This window comes from Mastacembelus armatus, chromosome 14, assembly GCF_900324485.2.
Source record: "Mastacembelus armatus chromosome 14, fMasArm1.2, whole genome shotgun sequence".
NCBI lineage: Eukaryota > Metazoa > Chordata > Actinopteri > Synbranchiformes > Mastacembelidae > Mastacembelus > Mastacembelus armatus.
In genome coordinates, this window is record NC_046646.1 from 4564272 (window position 1) to 4586742 (window position 22471).

A 22471-nucleotide genomic window follows, 5' to 3' on the forward strand; every position below is an offset into this window, starting at 1 on the left:
CAGGGCCACAACAGAACAAATTTTTGTTTTATACAATTTGTTATATAATACTATTAATATATAATTCAATAAAATATGCTCATATGGCCATAATAACTACATGACAGCTATACAGCTATCATTAGTAAACTTGTTTATATTACCCTTTACACCAGGTAAAATGACAACGTAAAGTTGGGGTTTAAGAAAATGATCTGACCATGTTTGTTTACATGCAGAAATTCCAAATTTTAAATTAGATAAGATCACTTAAGATAGATAGATAAGATAGACAAGATAAACTTTATTAATTCCCAAGGGGAGCTTCAGAATGGAAATTAGAAAAAATATGAAATTCAATTTAGACAGTTACAAAGCCTTATTTCAAAGTGCCATCACAAAAACCTATGTAGCATGATATGGGGATGTCTGTGGTTAATTCCTCATCCACAGGATAATGAAATAAATAACCACATAAATGACAGAAAAATGTTGCCAACATGAAGGACTGGTATCTTTATATAATACTATATTTTTTCCAGCTTTTGGACAGTCTGAGTTATGTATGAAAAATCTATTAAAAATAAATATATAAATAAAAGGCTTGAATACAGTAAGAAATGAAAGCTTGAAACGTTAAAAAAAAACTCTTAAGGGTTCAAAGTCTAAATCCATATGTTATGGAAACCATCCTTCACATTACTAACATCTACACTGGCTACACAAGCATGTGGGTGTTTAAAAACAAAAATAAGAACATATATGCCAAAAAAGACTTAAATGGATACTATAGATTTTAGCTCCATAACGCATGTGACATTAATATTTTCCTGTGCATCAAGTCAGATGTATGTCAGCAGGCTTGTCTATACATTTGGATCACTAGTGATAACTAGCTCCTAATGCTGAATTAACAGACCTGCACTGGGAATTAAACTCTTTTAAAGCAGTTACAATAGATAAGACTATGCTTAATCAGCTTTTAATGGTCAGTGAATGGAGGGTTCATGGTGCCAGTGACCAGTGTTGAATATAAAAAAATGGGTGGCCACTGATTGTTGACAGCACAGTGCATGTAACTGACAAGCTGAACTGATCAGTGTAGTTGGCTTGGAATCTTCATTTCACAGTGAAAAAATGGGCTGAGACAAAAAATCTAATGGGAGTATCTGACAATGAAACTTTTTTCATTTACATATTTGATTCAGTCACCAAAGACAGTAAAAGGCCAGATAAATAAATGCACAATACATTTATTTCAGGTGTCCAGGTGTAACTACTCCATGACTGAAGAGTTACGATAACAACCAGTAGGGATGTGAACCCTAAAACCAGAAAGGTTGATTTAAAAAGAAGCCAAAAAAACAATAAAATTAAAGAAGAAGATGATTTTGGTTTGGTTTTTTGTTGCTTTGAAATCAGACTACATTTACTGTAACCAAGAGAAACACATTAATCGTCAGCCTGAATGCAGAGAAGCACAGGGTCAAGGCTCGCAGGAAATGAGTCTGTCTTTCCTCAGTCAGCCATTGACTATTAAATCAGACAGACAGAGCTAGACAAGGCCAGCACCCAACTGCAACCGGCCTATTATTTCTCTGTAATGAAGAAGATTGAGAGGAGAGAGAAAACTATCCAGTGGTAAATATAGTAAAAACAGTGCAACAGAGTAACAAAAAATCCACACTAAGCCAAATGCTAACACACCTATTCTGCTTTGGTTGGGAGGTGAATGCAGACACACATCATGCTCCCGCACCTTGTCATCCTTAGCTGTGGAGGCTGATACAGGTAAAGTGCAGTAATCAATTTGCTCTACTGGTAGGAGTGCTCCTTTAGAATACTAATGAGGCTTCCACCCTCCCATCTTCCCTCATTCTCGCCATCCCTGCGCCGCCAGCGCCCCCACCACCCACTTTTCTCCTTTCTCGTTCACCTTTCTCATGACTTCAAACCTCCACCAACCCCACCTCCCTTTGGTGCCCCAGACCTGACCAAATGCTAAAGGAGGGCGGGCTGTCTTCTGCACAGATAACTGCTGCCACTAATCAAGCCTACGTGCACCGGGGCGTGGGATTAAAAGAGCTTGCACAGCTTGACTCAGGCAGTGAATAGTGTTAGAGCATGCGAGCACACACACACAGACAAATACACACGAGGTCAAAATAAAAACCTATAGGGAAGCGAGGAGCGTCTCGTCCTAGAAACACACACATACACACAAGTCTCAAATGAGCAAACAACACAACAAGGTCAACTTAAAAGCTGATGTTAGGTGAACATTCTCGAGCTATAAAAGAACACACACAAGCAGATTAGATCTAAATTTACTCCGCCAGTCAAAACGGGACTCAGTGTGAGCCACCCATCTCTATCTCTCAGAACACATGTCACACAGAGAGCTGCAGTGTTGTGCGCATCTAAAGCAAAAAAGAGGAACAAACTCAACTGTGAATTGACAGGGCCTTAATTCCTGTTCGTTTTTCATTTGGAGAGATGCCTTACAAGGGGGGCTCTCTACACCATATCAAACACATACCGGAGTTGCCTGGAGGCTTTAACAAAGTGTCTTCAATGTTAAACTGCACGCACATAGACACATACACAGGCAATAGTGTGTATGTGTGTGTGAGACAGAGGGAAAGAGAAAGACAACGCCACCCTATGCATCAGCAGGGATATTTCATTATGTACATAACGAGAGCCATTAATCGCTCTTAACAAGAGGACGCAACCTCACCTTGGCAGTCTCACACGCACAGCAGGAAGGTGGGGGGTTGGGGGCATGGAAGTATCTATAGTGCGCACAGAAATTAAAATTCACCACACTAAAGGATCTGCCACCTCCTTTTGACCGACCACATCAGGGCCTGGGGGTGTATGGAGGCAAGCCAGCAGTATATAGAAGCTACTCGTCTGATAGACACATAAAAACACATAAAAAGTAAAAAAGCAGAAGAGAAAGGAGAGGGGAGGTGAGGAAATAAATATATAAATAAAATTGGGGGAAATGCCGCAATGGCTCTTGCCAGTTGGCTCTTGCTCGTGCCCTTGACATACTGACATGGGTGGGGAGAAGGGCTGTCATGTGACAATCTTGTCATTCGCCTGATCACCCGTCTGCCCACCCTGCCACCTGGCCACCCCCACCCCCACCGCCCATCACAATATCTTGCCTACCTTCATGTGACCTCACCCTCTGTTGACCCGATGCCACTTGTACCCCCCCCCCCCCCCCCCCAATCCCTCCTTCTCCACCACCACCACCACTCTGCAGTCCTAGCACCCTGTCTGCCCCACCCTCTCCTTTCCTCCCCCGTGACTGTGCAGCAAGGTCAGGTGGGTCACTGTGTCCTCATCTGTAATCCGCTGCCATTCGTCAGCAGCCCCGGCCTGGGCTGGAGGAGAGAGAGGAGAGGCAGGCGCACCGACGAGGGGAGAATGCCCAATTAGGCAGCTGTCATACACACACACACACACACACACGCATACACACATACACACACACGCACACACACACACACACACACACACACACGGCTCAGCACAGCAGAGCAGAGCTAGAGAGAGAAAGAGTGCAAGGGAGGGAGGCTGCAGAATCAACCTACTGTCCACAGATGGGGGCTGGGGGGTTGGGGGATTGCACATGAATCGTTTCAGCTGTGAGTGTCTGTGTATTGTTTTGGTGTGTTGGGAGGTCAAATATAGTTTAGACATGTATGACTACTATCTGAGGCATGTCATTAGGAGGGGCAACAGGCTGTGCAGACTTTTGAGGATACAGGAGTTACATGAAATTTTACAACAGGGCAACTATTCTTATCTCACATTGAATTGAGTGCAGAGTATTCTGTTAAGTACTTTCCTTATCTGTAACCACAAGATTGATGAGATGATCAAGGCGAAGTGCCTGTGTGCTACTGGGCACAGAAACACATCATAGGGCAACCTTTGTCTAATAGCCAGTTGGCCATTTAAACAAATCCAAAGGCCGGGTCAGCACATCCCAGCATTGGTGGACTGTGCACCAGAGGGGTAGTGCCACACTGAAATTATTTACAGTCACAGACTAGCAGCAGATATCAAATGGGTGACAAATATCCCATAATTGGATCATTCATCACTAGCGAACACATCTGTTTTGAGTAATGGGAAAACTAATCAGCAAAAATGATACAGAGACGACTCCATGCCAGGCACTAGGAAGATTTATGCTAGAGCAATTCAGGACTCAAGTCTGTACCTATTGATTGTTTAGTCTAAATGCTTCTTCATTTAATCAAAAGAGAGAGTCAAAATGGTACTCTGCCAGCAGGGTGATGAACAGGTGTGATCAAATGCCTTTGGGTCTCGACCACAGTAGGTTTGTTGCTCGTGACAGGAAACTCTTTCCACGGTCTATTCTTCGTAAGTTCCATCTTAAATGTCAAAGTTCATCAGGGTTCGGCGGAGCTTCAAATCCAGCTTTGAGTGGTTAGTGCTCAAAAGGATTGTGTAACAAGGGTGAGCGACACTTATCTGGTAAATCCTGTCTGAGTAGAAAGTATAGTTCATAGGGTCTTGGGCTAGACGTCACACCAGCCAGATACACATATTCCTCTACCCTTTTCACTTGGCTACAGGTGTTTGGGGTAAATAGGTCCTCTGGTAACACACATAAAATGGAAAAGAGGACCACATAGGCAGAAGAGAAATATCCTGTTAACATAAATATATATTTAGAGCATGAGAAGGGGATTAACACTGATATCCCTTGAGCACCACCGCACAGATAGGACTTTCTCTGCTGCAATTTATTTTTCATCAACTCAAGTGAATTTTTCCAAAGAATCAACATGTTCTTTCTAACCAAAGTATAAACCCATTTACTGATTTCTAGCATTATTAGGCAGTAACATGTTCCTTAACAATGTAATACAGTGCTATGAACCAGTAACAAATAGTACAAGACTTTACAGTTTGAAATTTAGTAATTATAATACAGTTACAAATCCTAGAAGGAATTACTTTGACTGTTTGATTTCTTGGCTTGTTTGCTAGAGTTAGATGGCAGGTTAACATCAGTTTGTTTGCTTGTGGACAACTCTGACTGGCACATGCTATCTCAGCACAAGGGTGTTAGCCTTGCCGTTGGAATTAGCTTCATACCAGGAGATGAGAAATGTATTTCAGAGTGGCTTTCTTTCCATGCTGTGTGTTCTTCAGTCAGGAGTCACCTAGTTTTGAGTTGGAGGCTGTGCAGCATTGCTGGAAACTTGTGTTCGGTCAAAGGAGCTATACTAACTTTGCTGTCAATGGGCAGTAAATCCCTCCAAATTTCAGACCAGCCTGCCAGCCTAAAAGGCCCTGATGTCATTTACATGTGCTGTTGTTTAGAGCCTCATTTAACACAACTGTGCTAAGTAATGAAAGCAAAGTAACAGGTAATGTAACACATTACTTTTGCTGCTGAGTAATGAATAGTTAGGTAATGGATATTCTATGAGCAACGTGTCATATGTTTACACAATGTGTATTAAAATAAAAATAAAAATAAGAATAAAATGTAACTACATTATACTCTGTTGTTAACCTAAAATACACCACAAACAAAATAGCGCACATAGACTTTGGTGGTGCCTTTTTTGTACTGGAGATAATTTAATAATAATAAACAGTATTTTAAAATTCAAATGACATGCACTGTCCAAACTAAAAAAAAATATCTGCTGCAATGTAATCCTTTTAAAAACTTTCTAACAATGCAACAGGAAAGACAATATTGTGATACTGTATGAGACAAAATATACTACAAAGCTCATTAATGTCACGGTAAAATCCCTATGAAGTCCCACAGACGCACTACAACTTCTCATGGGAGTACTTCTGTAATTTCTGTCAGGCTGTATAATGGTTGCGACTCCACCCATCTCTATGATTGTTATTATAATGACTCAGTGTTTTGTCGGCCAGTTCTTGCTCCACTCTTCCAGCACTGAAAGTACTTAAAGTGCTCCCAAAGTCTAAAGATTGTAATCTGTGATGTCATATTGATGCATAGCCTGACGCAGCTCCATTAGCGGCCTGGGAGACAGGCCTAGTGGACTCATACAATGTCTGCCTGTACTTTTACATCTACAAGGAAACTTAGATGATAGTGGAGCTATAAGTTCTGTTCCAAAAACCATATTCTTCTCTCCGTCCAAAAATCGTCCTCTATTATATTCACCTTGTAGGTCTTTTCCAATTCACTATATACTGGTGCACAATCAAAAATAAAGAGATGCTTCTCATTTCTGGCTATTGATGATAAAAACCAAACAGGTGCACTGGTATAACATACTTCCAAGTCTAAATTGGGCTATACAAAACTAATAACATTTGATTAATACTATGATACTTAACTGAAAGAATCCCTGTCACAGGACGGTTAGAGGTTCAGCATACTGTGGCATGCAGAGTGCTGCCAAAAACAAGGACTTGAGCCCAGGTCTTCAGGCTAAAGGGCAGTCTCTTAACTCATGTCATGACCAGTGCATCCCTGATATGTACAGCTGTGTGTTGTTGTAAGACAAGACAATGTTCTCACCATGCAGCCACAGTGCAATAGGCACTGCAAGCTGATACCTGATTGACCAGTCAACACATGACAACAATGTAAACAAAAAGTAGACAAGCAAGTCAGGCCATGGATACTATATACTGCACTCTATTATCTGTCCTCGTGGTATACCTGGTTGATATTCTGTGATTTTATTTTTATGACATCAACACATAAAACAAAAGGGCCACTTTTGATATTGCAGACTTTACATACATGGCAGCTCTATAATAACAACATTACAGTTGACTTTGAATATCAGTTTATGGACTATAGATAGATAAACAGCCTGAATAACTCTGGTGCATAAAGAACAGGGGTTATTGATCTGTACTTTCCTTTATAAATAAACCAACAAATAAAAAAATTAAAAACATAGCATAAAAACATAGCGGTTATCACTGACTCACCTGCCAGAAAATGCATTAAAAGGGGCCCATGCTTATCAAAAATTCCTTTCAGCTTAGAAAATCATATGTATAGCATACTAAAGATATGAAGGTGAGATATGTCTATCACAATACAGGTCATAATCTTAAAGTGTTTTTCCCCTTATTTAGGTCATAACCACCCTAGCATATTGTAAATTTTATTTAAATATTATCATTAGTTATCATTAATGTATCATTATTCCAAGACAATAGCACCATTATAGTGTAAACATTTATATATTACATAAACCTCCACCTAGATTATTTTGACTTGTCATAGTAAGAAAAGTGGAGGTGTTAGTAATAACATTGACAGTGACTCTGATTCGTGGTAAGCATGACAGTGTGACAGTGAGACAGCTAGAAGGAACGCCACCAATATTTATTACTTATACACACGCTCAAAAATCTTCTCCATTTTGAAGGCTTACAGTCACTAGTCTATCCTCTCTGACTTCACCATGTGTATAATGTACTTCTGAGTTGTGGGAAACACTGGTAACATGAGCACTTCAGGAACCCATTTGAGAGGGTAGGCTTGACTCCATTAAAATGGTGAGTCAATGTACCAAAATGTTTACATTTAGACTGTAGCCATTTAGCTGCCTTTGTTATCAGGGTAACTTATAATAAGTAACAGTTACTACACCTGAACCTGTAATCACAACTTTACTTTCCATTTGAAAGCACCTGCAGATGCTATATAGTTGATTTGTACTGCAGCTAAAACTCATTTTAGCGCAAACCCTAAACTAAGGAACATTTGCCATTGGTTCGCTGTCCCTTTAAATAACTTTAAGACCTTTTTTCGCTTCTCTACCTCCCTCCCCTGAGGTTTATCACTGTGACTCTTCTCTCTTCCATCTTCCTCTCTCTTTCTCTCTTTTACACACACACACACACACACACACACACACACACAATGCTGCCTGTATGTGTGGCTGGCAACTACAAAGCAGTTAGCCAAGCATCTCTTGGCACTGTGCAGAGAGAATAAGACACTCTCATTACTGCCCTTAAAAAGCTCTTGCCCTTACAAAATCCACTGTAGACCCAGACAGCGGTGCGGAAAGTCACAGGAAAGATTCAGGCAGTTGAAGGCTACTTTTCCTGCTACAACTCGATTCTATGTTTGTGTGCATGTCTGTGGTTGATGGTTTTTGCTACTCCCCCATCCCCCTCCCAGCCTGTTCCCCCCTCCTGTTCCTCTTTAATGTCACAGGGCTGGCTCTTATGACCTTGAGCAGCAACGCTGGCACGGCAAGAGCGAGAGCTGCCTCGCCTGCGGGTGCCCTTGAACTGGATTTGCAAGACAAAAAAAAAAAAAAAAAACCTTCACATGGGTTTGATAGACATCTCAGCCCTCCTACCCCCCTCTCCCACACACAATCCTCCCCCTTTCTCTTCAACTCTTTTATTCAATCTACGCCACTCCTTATCTTTTCCCCCTGGTGGGAAGAGATTTATCAGGATGCTGTATCTTTAACCTCTCTATCAGACTGTGATAGAAACAGAATTTCAAAATGTCTGACCAGCCTGCGTGGATATATTTTTAAACAAGACCTCCTCCTCCTTTATGCACAAGCCCTGTGCCATTTCAGGAAAGGGTATTGGTGTGTGTGTGTGTGTGTGTGTGTGTGTGTGTGTGTGTGTGTGTGTGTGTGTGTGTGTGTGTGTGTGTGTGTGTGTGTGTTTGGGAAGGGTGGGGGGTTGCTTTATGGAATACACCTGTGTGATGAGATGGGGCATCCACTCCAGGGGTGTGGTTTATGTACAAGGAAATTCCAGGCTGTTTTTCCTGCATGTTCTGCTCTCAGCCATCAGCACACAGTGACTAGTAACTTCAAAACAAATATTCCAGTCACTTTTCCAAGGATGAGAGCATACCATCCAACCACTTTCTACTTAGAGAGGGGGTGGTGTCTCAGAGTCAGTGTTTTGACAGGTTGATGATGACCTGCTGGATCCCAATAAAGACCTCTGATTTTCCAAAGTAAACATCATGGTCCATAGTCCAAAGTCCGGCTCTGCACTGTCTTACATGAATGCAGAGCACAGGGAAGGATATTATCAGCATGCAAATATTGTGGCACTCTCTCTGCAAGTGTGACTCAGGCCACTAAAGTTCAAGTACTACAGTAAATATTTGCATTGCCCTGTTAGAAGCAAACTGTTAAAAACTGGGCGTTAGAAAATTCATAAAAGGCCTTTCAAAGATTACATACATACACTACATAGTAGCTTGTGTGCAGATTTGGACACTCGGAAACTGGCCTAGCCCTCCCACTAGTTCTCTTTATGCCTGACCTTTCAAAACTGTAATGTTATCACATGTCATATGCAGACCTGCTGGAAACCATCTGCTAAAGGCACTGTGGTAGCACACTCACAAAAAAACAAAAACAAAAACCCCCCAAAAAAACACTGGTTAGAATAGCAAGTACTGGTTCTGACTGGTTTACTGCTCAGCATGTCTCACCTTCACAAACACACACACACACACGCACACACACACACACACACACACACACACACAAGGAAGATGGTGACGCATATACATCCCCCCTCAGGGGTTGTTGTTGAGCGACATGAGCCATGAGCAGTCTCCTCAATTAGCGTTAAGGGGCTTTCGGGGCGTACAGAGTTCTGGGGCTAAGAATAACATTAGCTAGGTCTACTGCCCGGCAGTGACAGGGCTTGGGAGCTGTGACACCGAAGAGAGCTGGGAGTGTGTACTAATACACTACTCTTGCTGCTAATCCGATCCCCCACCATGTTTAGCCCCACCTCGGGATATTATGTTATGTTTGTTAGTGTGACACCTTGGCTAATAGGGCTATTTTTACACAGAGTGTAACCAATATGATTAACATTAGCTGGAACTGATATAGGAAAATACGCAAACTCTAATGAACCTTGTGTTGATTTATTATGAAATCCAAAAATCTATTTTTCATATCAGGGAGATGGGTGTGTTGAAATATTAAAAGACCCACTATAGATCCCCCCTGCAGAAGAGCCAAATAGCAGAGTCGGTTGTAGAGGCACCATGGTGTCCTGTGAGATTCATTACAGGCAGATTTGTTCCACATAGTGAAATATGAGTGAGCTTTACTGCCTGAAAATTGCATAGCTCCATAAGCAGACTCCAGTACAAGAATAAGCCCTGATTTTCAGTTCTAAAGGTCTTAGCTCTGTACAACAGACGCAGCAGTGTTTACACCGCTTTGTCTGTCTGAGACATGAAAGGAAGACCTGAAGGATTTGAAAGAACGAGCGATGGCACAGGCCCCTGTGAATCAATATCTAAAATCTATAGATGGTGACTCTGGATCATTTCTTCTCTGCAGCTTAAGTGCAATTTGTCAAAAATCAACATGTGCAACATTTAATCACCACTGAGTCAACAACAGTCATCGGTCTGGTTTAACCACCAGTGCCCTGGTAATGGGATTCCATTGAAAGGTTTACCACAGTGAGCTAAAGGAAATGGGTTTTGGTCAGAAATAATAATATCTCTTGAGGGCTCATGTAAGCAAATTATCTATTCATGTGTCTGGCTTTGGCACAGATGATATGCAAAGAGGTCACTGCAGCTGAATAAGCATCTGTATTGCTTATTTCTAAACCACAGTTGAGCCTGGTACAATAAATAACCTAACCTGAATAAAGTCAAGCAAATCTGGGAGAAAGCAGGCTATATTTAGAAAGCAGCACCCGTGTGTCAGAAAATGAAATGTGAAAAGATCCTTTACTTAAAAGCGCATGTGGCTCGGGCTTGTCAGGTCTGACTGCAGTAATCAAACACTATTGCATTACTGGAGACTGGAAAGGGATGAGAGAAACTTATAGGAGGTGGCAGTGCTTCAGAGACTTCTGTGCTACTGTAAGGCTTATATGTGCATGTGTTTTTTAAAGTGTGGGGCTGGGGAGTGAGGAGAGACCTCAGTGCTCAGCTTGGGGCGTATAATCTATGGTTCATTTGCAGCTTTTCTCCCCAGTATGACAAGCCGTTTACAAGATGTAGCCTTTGCTGCTGACCCAGTTCTGAGTGGCTGCGTCTCGCGACAAGGCCCTGCCTCCCCATCAGGCCCTGCTCCTCGTCTAACTGACGATAACACCACCACCCTCTGCCTCTGTGAACTGTGGGAAAAAAAAATAGGTCGCCCTGACCCACTTTTCTTCTTTTTTTTCCTCCCCTCCCTAAGATTGTGAGTTCTGCAGAGCATGATCGAAGGAGACAGTAAAAGCAAGAGAGTTAGGGAAACAAAGGAAGAAAAGAACTTTAAAACGGCAGACTCAGAGACTTCTCTGTGATGAGTCCCTGCATTCTGGTGATGTGTTCCTGTGGCCTTTGGAATAGAAGTGACCCTTATCAGCCAGCCTGTTGTATGTTTGGCAAAAACCCTCCCACGCCTTGATACAACAACTGCTCCTGAGGTTAAACACCATCTACCGGCCTCCCCAGTTTAGCCCACCTCCTGATTTCAACATCTCTTCTTGTAGGCAGCCATTATCTCAGAATGCTAAATAGGATACTCTGCCTTATTTAAACACAGAGGTACTCACTTTTTTACAGTCATTTAGCACCCATGAAGGTATGACATATCCAGAAAAAAATGTGTTCTGTACTAGGGAAGATATTATGGGCTAACTGACCTGGGAGCTGCCCTAATGCCTGGTAGCATGTCACTGGCCCCTTTGAATGCTCCTCTGTGGGTTAGGGCTCATGATGTATCTCAGATCACGCATGGTGCTTCTATGCAAACCCTTCAGTCATTAGGCCGCACTTACGTATGCATTGTGTTTGTAATCTCTCCATACATTAACCACGGCTCTCCTTGACAGGTACGCCACCTCTGACAACGGCTGAGAATTATATTCATTTAGAAAACAGTTTGCTCTGCAATACCCTTTGTATTAGTGTTGGATTCCTGTTTAAATCCAGTGTGAATATCTACTCAACATACACCTTTTAGTGCTAATTTAAATAATAATGCACCAGCCATAAATGATCACAATCATCACTCATTGGTGCTTTGGTGTCGCTTAGCAACCTTTGTTTAGTTTCTATTGAAGAGCTAAATTTGTAGGAGTGACAGTGATATTTAATTATTAACTTTTCAAACCGTTTACCTTAAAGAGACTTACTAAACTGATAATTATTCTGCTGTAGTGTGCTGCCATTTTTATAATAAGCCACATTTGTCACATCTTAGCCCAAACCTAAAGCATAACTTTTGTATGTAGATTTAAAAATTGTGGCTAGGTTACACAAATCTTTTACAAAACGGTTTCTGAATATTAGCATGCCTTATGTTAGCAACCCAGTGTCACACTGTTTGCCTGATGCTGGCCACTATGTGTTTCTGTGTGTACTCATTTGCATCAGCCACAGTTAGACACTACTTTAAAAACCAGAGGAGGGTTGACCTGCTGTTAAACTCTCCCCAGCCCGGTGTTAAGCCCCTGTGTGCTAATGGTGACCTAGTGCACACAGATATGTTGGTGCCTCAGAGACAAGTCATGAAGCCCGCTGCTCTACTTTCTTCTGCTGCCAGACACGTTGCAAAAATGGGGGAGCTGCGCAGTAACCTTACATCTGTGTGTACAGTGCAGCAAACATGACCAAAGGCAGAGAGAAAATGGTTGTTGGAAAAAGCAGAATAGGGTGTCAGGTCTCTTTATTCAGCAGGGGCTGGTGGAGGTTCTACTTCCAGTTAAGGAGGTGGATGTAGGTCAAGTCCTGCCTCCTCATAAGCACCAAGGTCAACAATGAATGGAAGGGAAGGTGGCTTAGAGAGAAAGAGGCCCTGGATAAACCACATTCGTCTGGCTTTTGTGCCAGCACCAGCCCCAGTCGTGTAAACACAGTTACACAAGCGCACAGCTCCTCTGGGCTAACCCTAGGTGTGTGTGTAGGTGTGTGTATAGAAAAGATCCTACATGTTATACAAGCATTACTATAGCTTCCAGTACTTTTTATAACCCCAAAAAGAGCTTAACTTAATATGAGTTAGCCACAGTTCGGCTGCCCTTTTCGGACATAATACTATTATTACACAGAAGGAGCCCCTCTGATAGACTATAGGCTGAAAATCTACCTGACTGATACAAGTTATAGGTTTCTATATTATAGTTTGCTTTGTGTTTGTGTTTGTGTGTGTGTACGTGCATGTGAACTTAATTTGCACAGGTGGGCAGCAATTGTCAGCAGTACGTCTGACAATACCAAATCTTAGCAGGTGAGCACCTGTCTAACTGTGCACATAGATAAGAAAGCTTATGAGGTGTTGGGTAAAAGTCTTATGGTACAAATAAACAATTACTACATGTCAATTTAAATATTTGTCAACTAAAATTCTAAAAGATACAAGGAATATGAATATCAGAATCGTTTTCTCTCAAAGACCAATTGCGGTTAGTAGCAACTAATGCAACAGTCTTGTATAATTCCTTACTTCTTCCAGCATGATTAGTTAGTTTCATTAAAGCAGAAGAATATGGTATGTCTCAGCTTGTGCTCTAAAAATCTTACAGCGAGACGAGAAGTGCAGCATTGGAGAATTACTAGCCCAATGGAAAGTAAAGAAAAATTACATTTCTGTGAAAACAAAAAAGGGAATAGAAATTAGTTTTTGCTTCATATAGTTGCCCTGTTGACAGTCTGGATGCCTGTCATGTTAGATACAGAATTAAGCCCATTTTGAGAGGTAGGACTTTTTAACAAATTGTCAGATTAAGCTTCTTAATTTTAAACATTCTAATGATGGGCAAGTTAGAATTTAAAGAACAGATAAAAATATCCTCATTTTTTTCTGTCACATGTGCTACAGTACATATAAAAGCAACATAATCAGCTTCATCTAACCTGAGGGAAACAGTGCATCCCTGTGATTGTACAGTTCTCCATATATACTGACTGAAGAACACAATAATCAGAAAAAGTGAAAAATGACTGATTCATATGTACAAAGACTGGTGTTTGGCTACAAAGTATCAAAGCAGTTTTAACAAGTGGGCCGGTTTCCTGATTTACCCCACCATATGGTAAACATATCCAGGGGGCAGAAATGTTAATGTACTAGCATAAAAATACTCTGAGACAGTAGCATGCTCTAAAGCAAGACAGTGAGCCAGCGTGGTTTTAAACAGCAAGGCAGCTGGAGGGAGTGAGTAAAGGCAACTGCAATAACACAAATCCTAGCAGCCAGCTCACTCTGGACATGAATCATTCTGGACACGAAACAACCTTCCCTGACATATGCTGGTATCAGTGATTGAGAATGGAAAGATGACTAAACCTGCTCAGCTCGTCACCACAGTCAAACAGGGTGGAAACTTGTGGCTGGCCAGCCCCAAATTCAGATAAGTGCAGAGATCACTGGAGCTGCGCTGCCCAGTGTGACATGACCTTAACCCCGTTTGACCTTGAAGTGATCACACAATTGAATGATGGCCCCTGCAGCTGCATGCAGCACTGTGGCGAGTGTCTCCACCCCTTCATCCTCATAGACATACAAGCTCAGGAGAGAGGATAGGGGATGAGGCCAGGTGAAGGGTGTCACATGATTGGATCTCCTTCTGGAGAGTTGCTTAAAAAGCCTCCTCAGCAATCAGGTCAAGGTCATGCTCCAGTTTAATGCCAAAGCAAAAGAGAGAAGTCTGAGTGTGTGTGTATGGGAGAGTGCACAAAGACTGAAAAGAGGGAGGAGGCTGACTATGTCCTACTCTACATGTTCAGCAATCCTGGGTCCTTGATAACTTGAAAACACAAGCAATGATTCTATTAGCTGTATTAATCTTCCTGCTTAGTGGACACTTTTATTCAAAGTCACTTACACGATTATCACTCTTGCACATCTCTTTCCATTTCTACAGCTGGATATTTACTGGAGGAATCCAGGTTAATTGCCTTTGCTCAAGGGCAGAGGGTGGGCAGAGTATGAGCCAGCAATCTTCTGGTCACCAGTCCATTTTCCCTAAGTAATAGGTCATATGACTGCCTCAAGTCATCAGCCCAGTGCTCTCCATCTCCTCTCAAATGGACACTCTACTACTGGGAGCTTTCTAACACAGTTATAAGAAAGCAAGAAAGCTGTACTTCTGAACCACATTCTTTAGGTCTGTTTACTTACCCTAGTGAGGATGCACTGAATACCACCACCTCACTAATGGATTACATGTGGGTTGGAGGTCCACAAAAGGACAGCATTTTTCAGAATTTCAAGAGACCACTTTCAGTGAAAGAGGGAGACTAGGGTTATGCCACCAGTCCTTTGTCTTTCTTTCGTGGTGTGGAAGGCCATTCATTTCATTTTTAATTTAGAGATGTGCCACTTTTTTTAACCATGTTCTGATAAAAGATATTTACTGAAAGTGCAACGAGTTGTTTATGCATTCATTGGCAAATCTTAAATGGAGTGAAGCGCATCTGAAAATTCAGAGCTGTTACAAGGCTGTTCTGATGCATCTTAGAGGACAGAGTGTACTAAAATATGATAGCTCATCTACCATGGAATAAAATGCAAAAAATTTGGTATTCCATGGTGGGATTCAGTGATATTCTTCTATTGGAAACCTGAGTAATGTGCTGCAGATCTAGCTGAACTCACAAAGCTCCGACTCTCCACGGCCACCCGCACAGGTCCCTTGTTGCCCAGCAACAATTCAGCTCATCACTAGAACCTAAAAGTTACACAATTACAGTTCAAGCCAAGAGAGGATTTGGGGAATGCAGTACATACCATAATTCAGCAAGTTTTATCCATCTTCTATAAGATATTGGTCTGAAAATGAATATGGGTCTGAACGAGGGGGGAGACACACACTGCAAAGCCAAGCAATGTCCACGTATGTAGGTGTTCACAAGGTTACACTGAAAGTAACCCCAATATTGGCAGTACAAAAGTGTACTATGACCACTGAAGTGCTGTTAAATTGGTGGCACAGAGCAGCTCAGGTACAAAGTTTAATGACACCTGAACTTACCCGAATTTCACGTAGGACATAACCTGGAAGCATATAATGCATATGCATCCACAGCTCCCTCTCCTCCTACCTCTCTCTCACCCTCCCTCCCTTGTCGTCCTGTGCAATATATCCATCATTCATTCATAAATTCTGAAAACTCCTCTTTAGTTAATTGCTTGGGAAAATTTAATTTCAAATGAAAGCTTTTAAAAGAGAAAGATATAATTAAGTTGCCGAGATCTCTCTGCCCCCTCCTTGTCCAGGGGGAGGGAGGGGGTCCAAGGGGTGGGGGGAGGGTGAGGGGACATGTGCTGTGAGCTGTGCAGATCTGCACTGCACTGCTCCGTGTCAGGGAAGTCATACACCCATGTTTAAAACAGAACGTTACGTAAAGCCTCCCCCTCTGCACAGGCTTACTGCACCAGACGCTGTGTCCTTGCCTCTGCTGCTCAAGGTTCCCAAAAGGACAGGCTGCTAAGAAGTTGGGAAGGACGGGGCCCTGTGATAGCCTGAAAAAAGAGGGAGGGAGAGTTGGAGGGACGGAGGGGGAGAGAGCCGCTGCCTGTGACAGCCTTGGACTTTGAATTCAGCGCCAGACAGGCTCATGCATCAATCCCTCAACTTACAAAGACAAGCCACTAACCTTGACGAGGCCAGGGACTCTTCAGGAATGAGTGGCATTTTCACTTAGCCCCAGCTTCTCCTCTGCACTCCTGCCACATAACCTGGTTAAAATAGGACAGAGTTGAATAACAGCCAACCACACTCTCTGGACTTCGTGACCCATTGTTCTAGCCTTCAACCCTTAGGCTTCTTAGACTACACCAGGGACATATACCATAATACGTTTGGAAAACCACCTTGCATTTAGTACACAACATGCAGTAGCCTTGTCTGATGCCGGTCAGAAGGTGTTTTTTTTTGGGGACTGAGGCACGAAACAAGCTCATGTTTGTTATGATCCTTGGAATCAACTGCTGTATTATTGAAGATTAAACCATTAACATCTTCTGAATGTTGCAGCTAAACAATTTCCACAAAAAGCAACAGACATGTAGACATGTATCCCTCTTTAAGAAAATAAGGCTGTTGCACCACATTACATGTACACACAGGCTAGGTTTGCCTCTTATTTATGATCAGCCTGCCCACTCTGTCACACATGTGACACTGGTTTGCTTGTGGCAAAGCAGAGACCTTCCCCTTGTCTGACTGCAGCATCCTGGAAACACGCTCACCACAGTGGTAGAGATACCTTCTTACTCCACCTCTACAGCCTGGGGACAGCAGCTCTGCTACAGGAGCAAGAGAAGCAGGAGAGGTGGGGAGGGAAGGAGTGAGGTAGTGAGTTACACTCCTCTCCTCTGCTATAACTACACCATCCAGGCCAGGACATGACCCAAGAGGTCTGCTGCTCCACGCTGCATCCCCTCAGTTTTTACTTACACATATCAGTAGAAGTTCAGGGTTGAGCTCATACCTCTGTTACCACAGCACAAGGTAGCCTGTTGCTGTTCTTGCCACTCTCTTCACTGACAGGCACAGTTGAGGTTGAACAGCTGTTGCTTTCAAACCAGGCCAATGTTTCACGTGGGTAATGTCTAATTTATCTGACCTGCAATATCTTCATCTTTTTTGGCTGCTTCCTATTTACAGAGCAATTTCATCAGAGTCTAAATAATTCATAGTAATTGCAATCAGCAGCGATCAATTGGTGGAGATAATTGAAGGGCCTGTCATTGCACCAAGGCCAAGTGGAAGCGTGAAGGCAGAGGGGCAGAGAGTCAGAGGTGAGGGTGAAGGGGAATGAGGAAGAGGTGGGAGGCGGGAATCACTCAACAGATGAGCTCTGGCTAGTATAGCTATCAGGTGTTGCAGCGGAGGTGTCTATCTTTCTTCCTTGCATTGCAGCCATCATCCAGGAGTGATGGTTGTAAAGACACATTTAGCAGTTCCTGCATTGTCATCAAAATGAGTGCCATTGACTTTGGTTGCCTTCTGTTCATGACAGAAGCACCAACAGGAGCAGGAGTGATTGTCTCAGAATGAGATAGTCCTGCTATAACTGAAAGCCCTCACTAAAACCCTATCTTTTACACAGAACATAGAGGGAGAGGGAATACACTCAACCTGCCTGCATAATGATCTTTTTATTTAAACATGCAAAATCAGCTTCATTGGGTTTCTGATGTGGTGATGTGATCGTGTATGATTCAGTGGGTATTTCAGTGACAGAATATTCTGAGAAAATATACTAGTAATACATTCTGATTAGTAAATAGCCCAGGTTTCCATATGCTTCTTTATGTTTCAGCCTGACTAACCTAAAATCTGCTTGGATGACGGAGCCCCAGTGTTAATTCTAATGTCTGTATTACATATTCACTCTTTAAAATCTATTGTGTTGTCCTCACTCATTTTCAGTCACAAAACCAACCTGTGTATGTTTACACTTAAATCATTCAAGCCTTGATATTTTAGCTTCATCACATCCATCTCATGACATTTTCTATTCCACTTCTCTGCATTCTGGCCCTACTGCAGCAACAAGAAATAATACTGGAATCTGTGTGATACATGTGTATGTGAAATCCATTGAGAGATAAGGGGTGTGAAGCAGGAGACACACAGAAGAGTCATGATACTAAGGAGTGCCAACACTGTCTTAAGAATAAGGGGTAACAAACTGAGCAATAACTAGCCAGGGTACAGTGTTTTTGTCATGTTGATTTGTGATCTGACTGTGAAATTTACAGCACAGTTGTGGTGTAAATCTCAGCCATAGTAATAGGCTACTGACTATTGTTATTAGCAGAACATGTCTACTGAATAAACAAACAACGAGAACAACAAAATGATGGCTTAATGCATGCTCCTCACAAATATTAAAGAGCTCAAACAATTAGAGAACGAGCTTATGGCCAATAGGTCTCTGATTTGATTCCTCAGCAGGGCTGACAAAGTATGGGCTTGTAAGTAAATGAGAAATGCACTTCTATTCCTCTACATCTACTGTCAAAGTGCCCTTGAACAATGTTCGGTGGCCAACAACACAAGTGCTGGGCAGCTCCCAGGTCTATAATAAATCAAAAACTCTGCAGTAAATGCATGACACTAGTTCTTGTAGATTGCACATTAGTTTGTTTTGTCGCCAAGTATCTCAGCAATCAAAAAGCAGGCTGCCACCCTCAGTTTTGTCTGCCCTGAATCTCTGCTAAAGTGACTGACAAACGTACAAACCGTGGGCTTTGAGTGGACACAGTAGTTAGAGAGGCTGGCATCATCCCGAATGAAAATACTATTACATGAAATTGTTTAAAAGTGAAATGGGTCACTGTGGAGCAGCAAGTAGCATGAATTTGAAATTAATGTTTGTCATACGGCACATCTGCACAAAAGATTTGCAAAGGAACTGCTTGAACACACACACACACACACACATGTCAAAACATGCCACTTCCAGACAGCAGCAGTAGTGTTTTGATGGCAGATAAGATTTGCTGTCATAAAAGGCAGCCAGTGGATAAGAGAGAAGAGTGCAGAGTCCAGTCTTGTGACTCTTCAGCAGCCTCAACATCATTTGCATTTGGCCATTTGAATGTCTTCTGCTTCTGTTGCAGACTACTGCACATCACTCAAGAGCAGCTCCCTGGACAATAGCAGATGGCTCAGTCAAATCAAGCCACATCTAGTACAGAGAATTCTTTGAGTTACAGCACACTGGTCAAACCACTCAAACAATACTACCTTTGAAGTCCTACTTTAAAGTTGGGCTCTAAATGTGGAGGTTTTAGTTATCTGTGGCAACAGAGGACAAGCTGAAATACCTTGAACATCTTGTATAAGTTCAGGTCAAATAATTAAGCTGCTTAAATGCTCAACAAAAAGCAAGGCTAAAAGGCACCCCCCCAGATACAGACAGCATTTAGAGGGCTTTAAAAATGTTTAACTTTTCTCCACCTTACTTCAGATTGTTAGTCGAGGTTACAGCAGTTCTGTGAAGTGTAGCATATTAACTGAACAAGCCTTTAAAAAAATACCTCTGATTACAACATCCAAACAAGTTGCTGCTGTTGCCCTTTTAGAACCTGAACTGGTGATGTACTCTGTCCTCTTTCCTGTAACCAGCAGCAAACTTCAGCCCATGCCCTTTTGCCTCCAAACTGATCCAAAGTCCAGTAAAGCAACAGGACACTTCAGGAAAATGAACACCTACTCAAAGGCCATTCACAAAGCTTCTTTGGCAGTTACTGAAAAACATCCAAGTCTTTGAACTCTATCAAAACATATTAGACATGACGACACAATGATGTGACAGGCTGCAACAGACCAACTTCACTCGGCTGCATTTATGGCCTGCAGAACTAATATCCTTCCAAAACCTGAATGGACCGGCTGGAGGTTTCACAGACACTGAATTTTCTTTTAGGATGTGGTGTAGACAAGGCAAAGCCAAAAATCACCATTAATAAGGATCATTAACTAACCTAGAAATCAACATAACAGCTCTTCATAGTTCATTAAAAAGATTACCTTGACACTGATGATGTAGCAACAATGCCTTGTAACATTTTTAACTCCCTTCGCCTACACTGTATTTACTGTACATGCTCATCATTGTCAGTGAGAAAATGACACTACAGCGAATACAGAAACACATACAAGGCAAACTTAAGAGTAAAAAGCTCAGAATGAAGTTGGTATGTGGACAAACAGGGGTGGGGGTGAGGGGGGGGGGGGGGGTTCATTAAGTAGACTAATGCATCCAGGACAACACTACATTTTAACACCTCTGCAAGCTCTATTTATGACTCAAGCTCAATATTTAACCACATTTCTGTCTGTTTCAAGGCCTGGAGGTTCACCAGAAACCCTTCAAGATCTTTTAAAGGAGCAGGTAATTTACATTACAAGTGTTTGCCATTGGTGGTGCTAAAACTGCTTCCAAATAGGACGCCATCCACTGTTTTGACCCAATGTGATGAACTACATTAACTGTATTCACGTTACATTATAACTCCTATGACTTGGGCAGCCCTACAGTGTGTTATTTAATTAACCTATGGACTGTGAATATCCTTTCAGCAGAGGCCATGGCCAAGCCGTCAAAATAGCAGAAAATACACTTTAAAAATCAGCACAACGGTTTCATTTGATTTGGCTGCTGTCGGTCCGTCAGGTTAAATTCACACTGGCAAATGAGCAACATTCACAGCGAAGAATACCTCCGTGTAGGCCCAATGTACCTGGCAAAACGTAGCCAGGGAACACAGACGGTGGCTGGTATAATTAAACGAAATCATAAGCCTACAGCACCGCACACGGCCAGGTTCATTCTCCACTTCTTTATGCAGCGTTTTCAGCGCTATATCCATATGCGTCTCTGCTCGTCTTAGGACACACAATCAGCCTTTCCTATCCGCGAGAAAACACGCTATTATCTGGGATCATCCCCGACACCGTGTCCCGTATGCGCACCCGCGGATTTTTCTCCCGGGTGGTTATAATAATTCTCCAGATATGTCAGTGCGTGTGTCTACAGTACATAGATCCCCTACCTGCGTTGTCCACCCCACAGTCAGCCGGAGAGGCGCATCGTTATTCGACAGGAGGAGGCAAATCCAATGAAAACGGTCGCATCTGTCTTGTCACTTTTGGCAGCGAGATAGAAATGGCGAGGGAGGCTTTAAAAAAATCAAAATGTTAATCCAAAAGGTTTTTTGGTGCTATGACTGTGTGCGAGCTGAAATATGTAGCGTGTAGTCTGTGGGAATTGTTTATTCTCGGAGTCCCCTCGCTGTGCAGAAGTGAGCGGAGACAGCCACACTCCTCCTCCTCTGCCTGCCGCTGACACCACCCTTAAAGGAACAAGCCTTCACTCTGCTGCTGCCCACACACCCCACAACAACAACGATAATAATATTAATATTAATATTAATAATAATAATAGTAATATAAATAATAATAATAACAGCAACAACAATAATAATAATGTGCCGTCATAAACAGGCTCGCTTTTTTTATTCTATATATTCATTTTGTTGCTGTTACCTAAACTATTTATTATTTCAATCGTAATGTAATTGTTTTATGTTAATATATGCTGTACTTAGTCTCAACACAGTACTTAGCCAGCAATGCTAAAGGTACTAGTACCAGTAACAGACTACTAATAGGTACTAGTAGCAGTATCAGCAGCTTCTAAGCCACAGCATTTTAGAGCAGTTGTAAAAGAAAAAGTAGTACTTTCTGCAAAGTGCTTTACAACACAGACAAGGAAGATAATTCCAAAAATTCTTGGATGTACAGAATCAATTAAAGGGGCACTCCGCTCATTTTACTCTCACAGCCTGTAGATTACTTGCAATGATGAGAAGAATCATCCTGTGCAAAATGTTGTAGAATGACTTTCCAAAGTCTGAAAAGAATCCCTGGTGATGTCATCAGGTGTAATGAAAGTGCTATTAAATTATGATTATGGGACATGAAGGAACCAATGGTTTTGGAG

General features: G+C 42.1%; 1 protein-coding gene across 2 annotated transcripts in view; it reads right to left on the minus strand.

Annotated features, from left to right (window-relative positions):
• The window catches only part of nrip1b (nuclear receptor interacting protein 1b), a 33412-nt gene extending 11627 nt beyond the window's left edge, over positions 1–21785 (minus strand). The window contains exons 1-2 of one of the 2 annotated variants that reach the window (XM_026329366.1): positions 21522–21785; positions 16607–16688 (exon numbers count right to left, since the gene is read on the minus strand). The gene's annotated coding sequence lies outside the window, so the exon portion shown is untranslated. The remainder of the gene's footprint in view (positions 1–16606; positions 16689–21521) is intronic. The other variant, XM_026329365.1, reaches the window with a different exon arrangement.
• Positions 21786–22471: the final 686 nt, after the last annotated feature.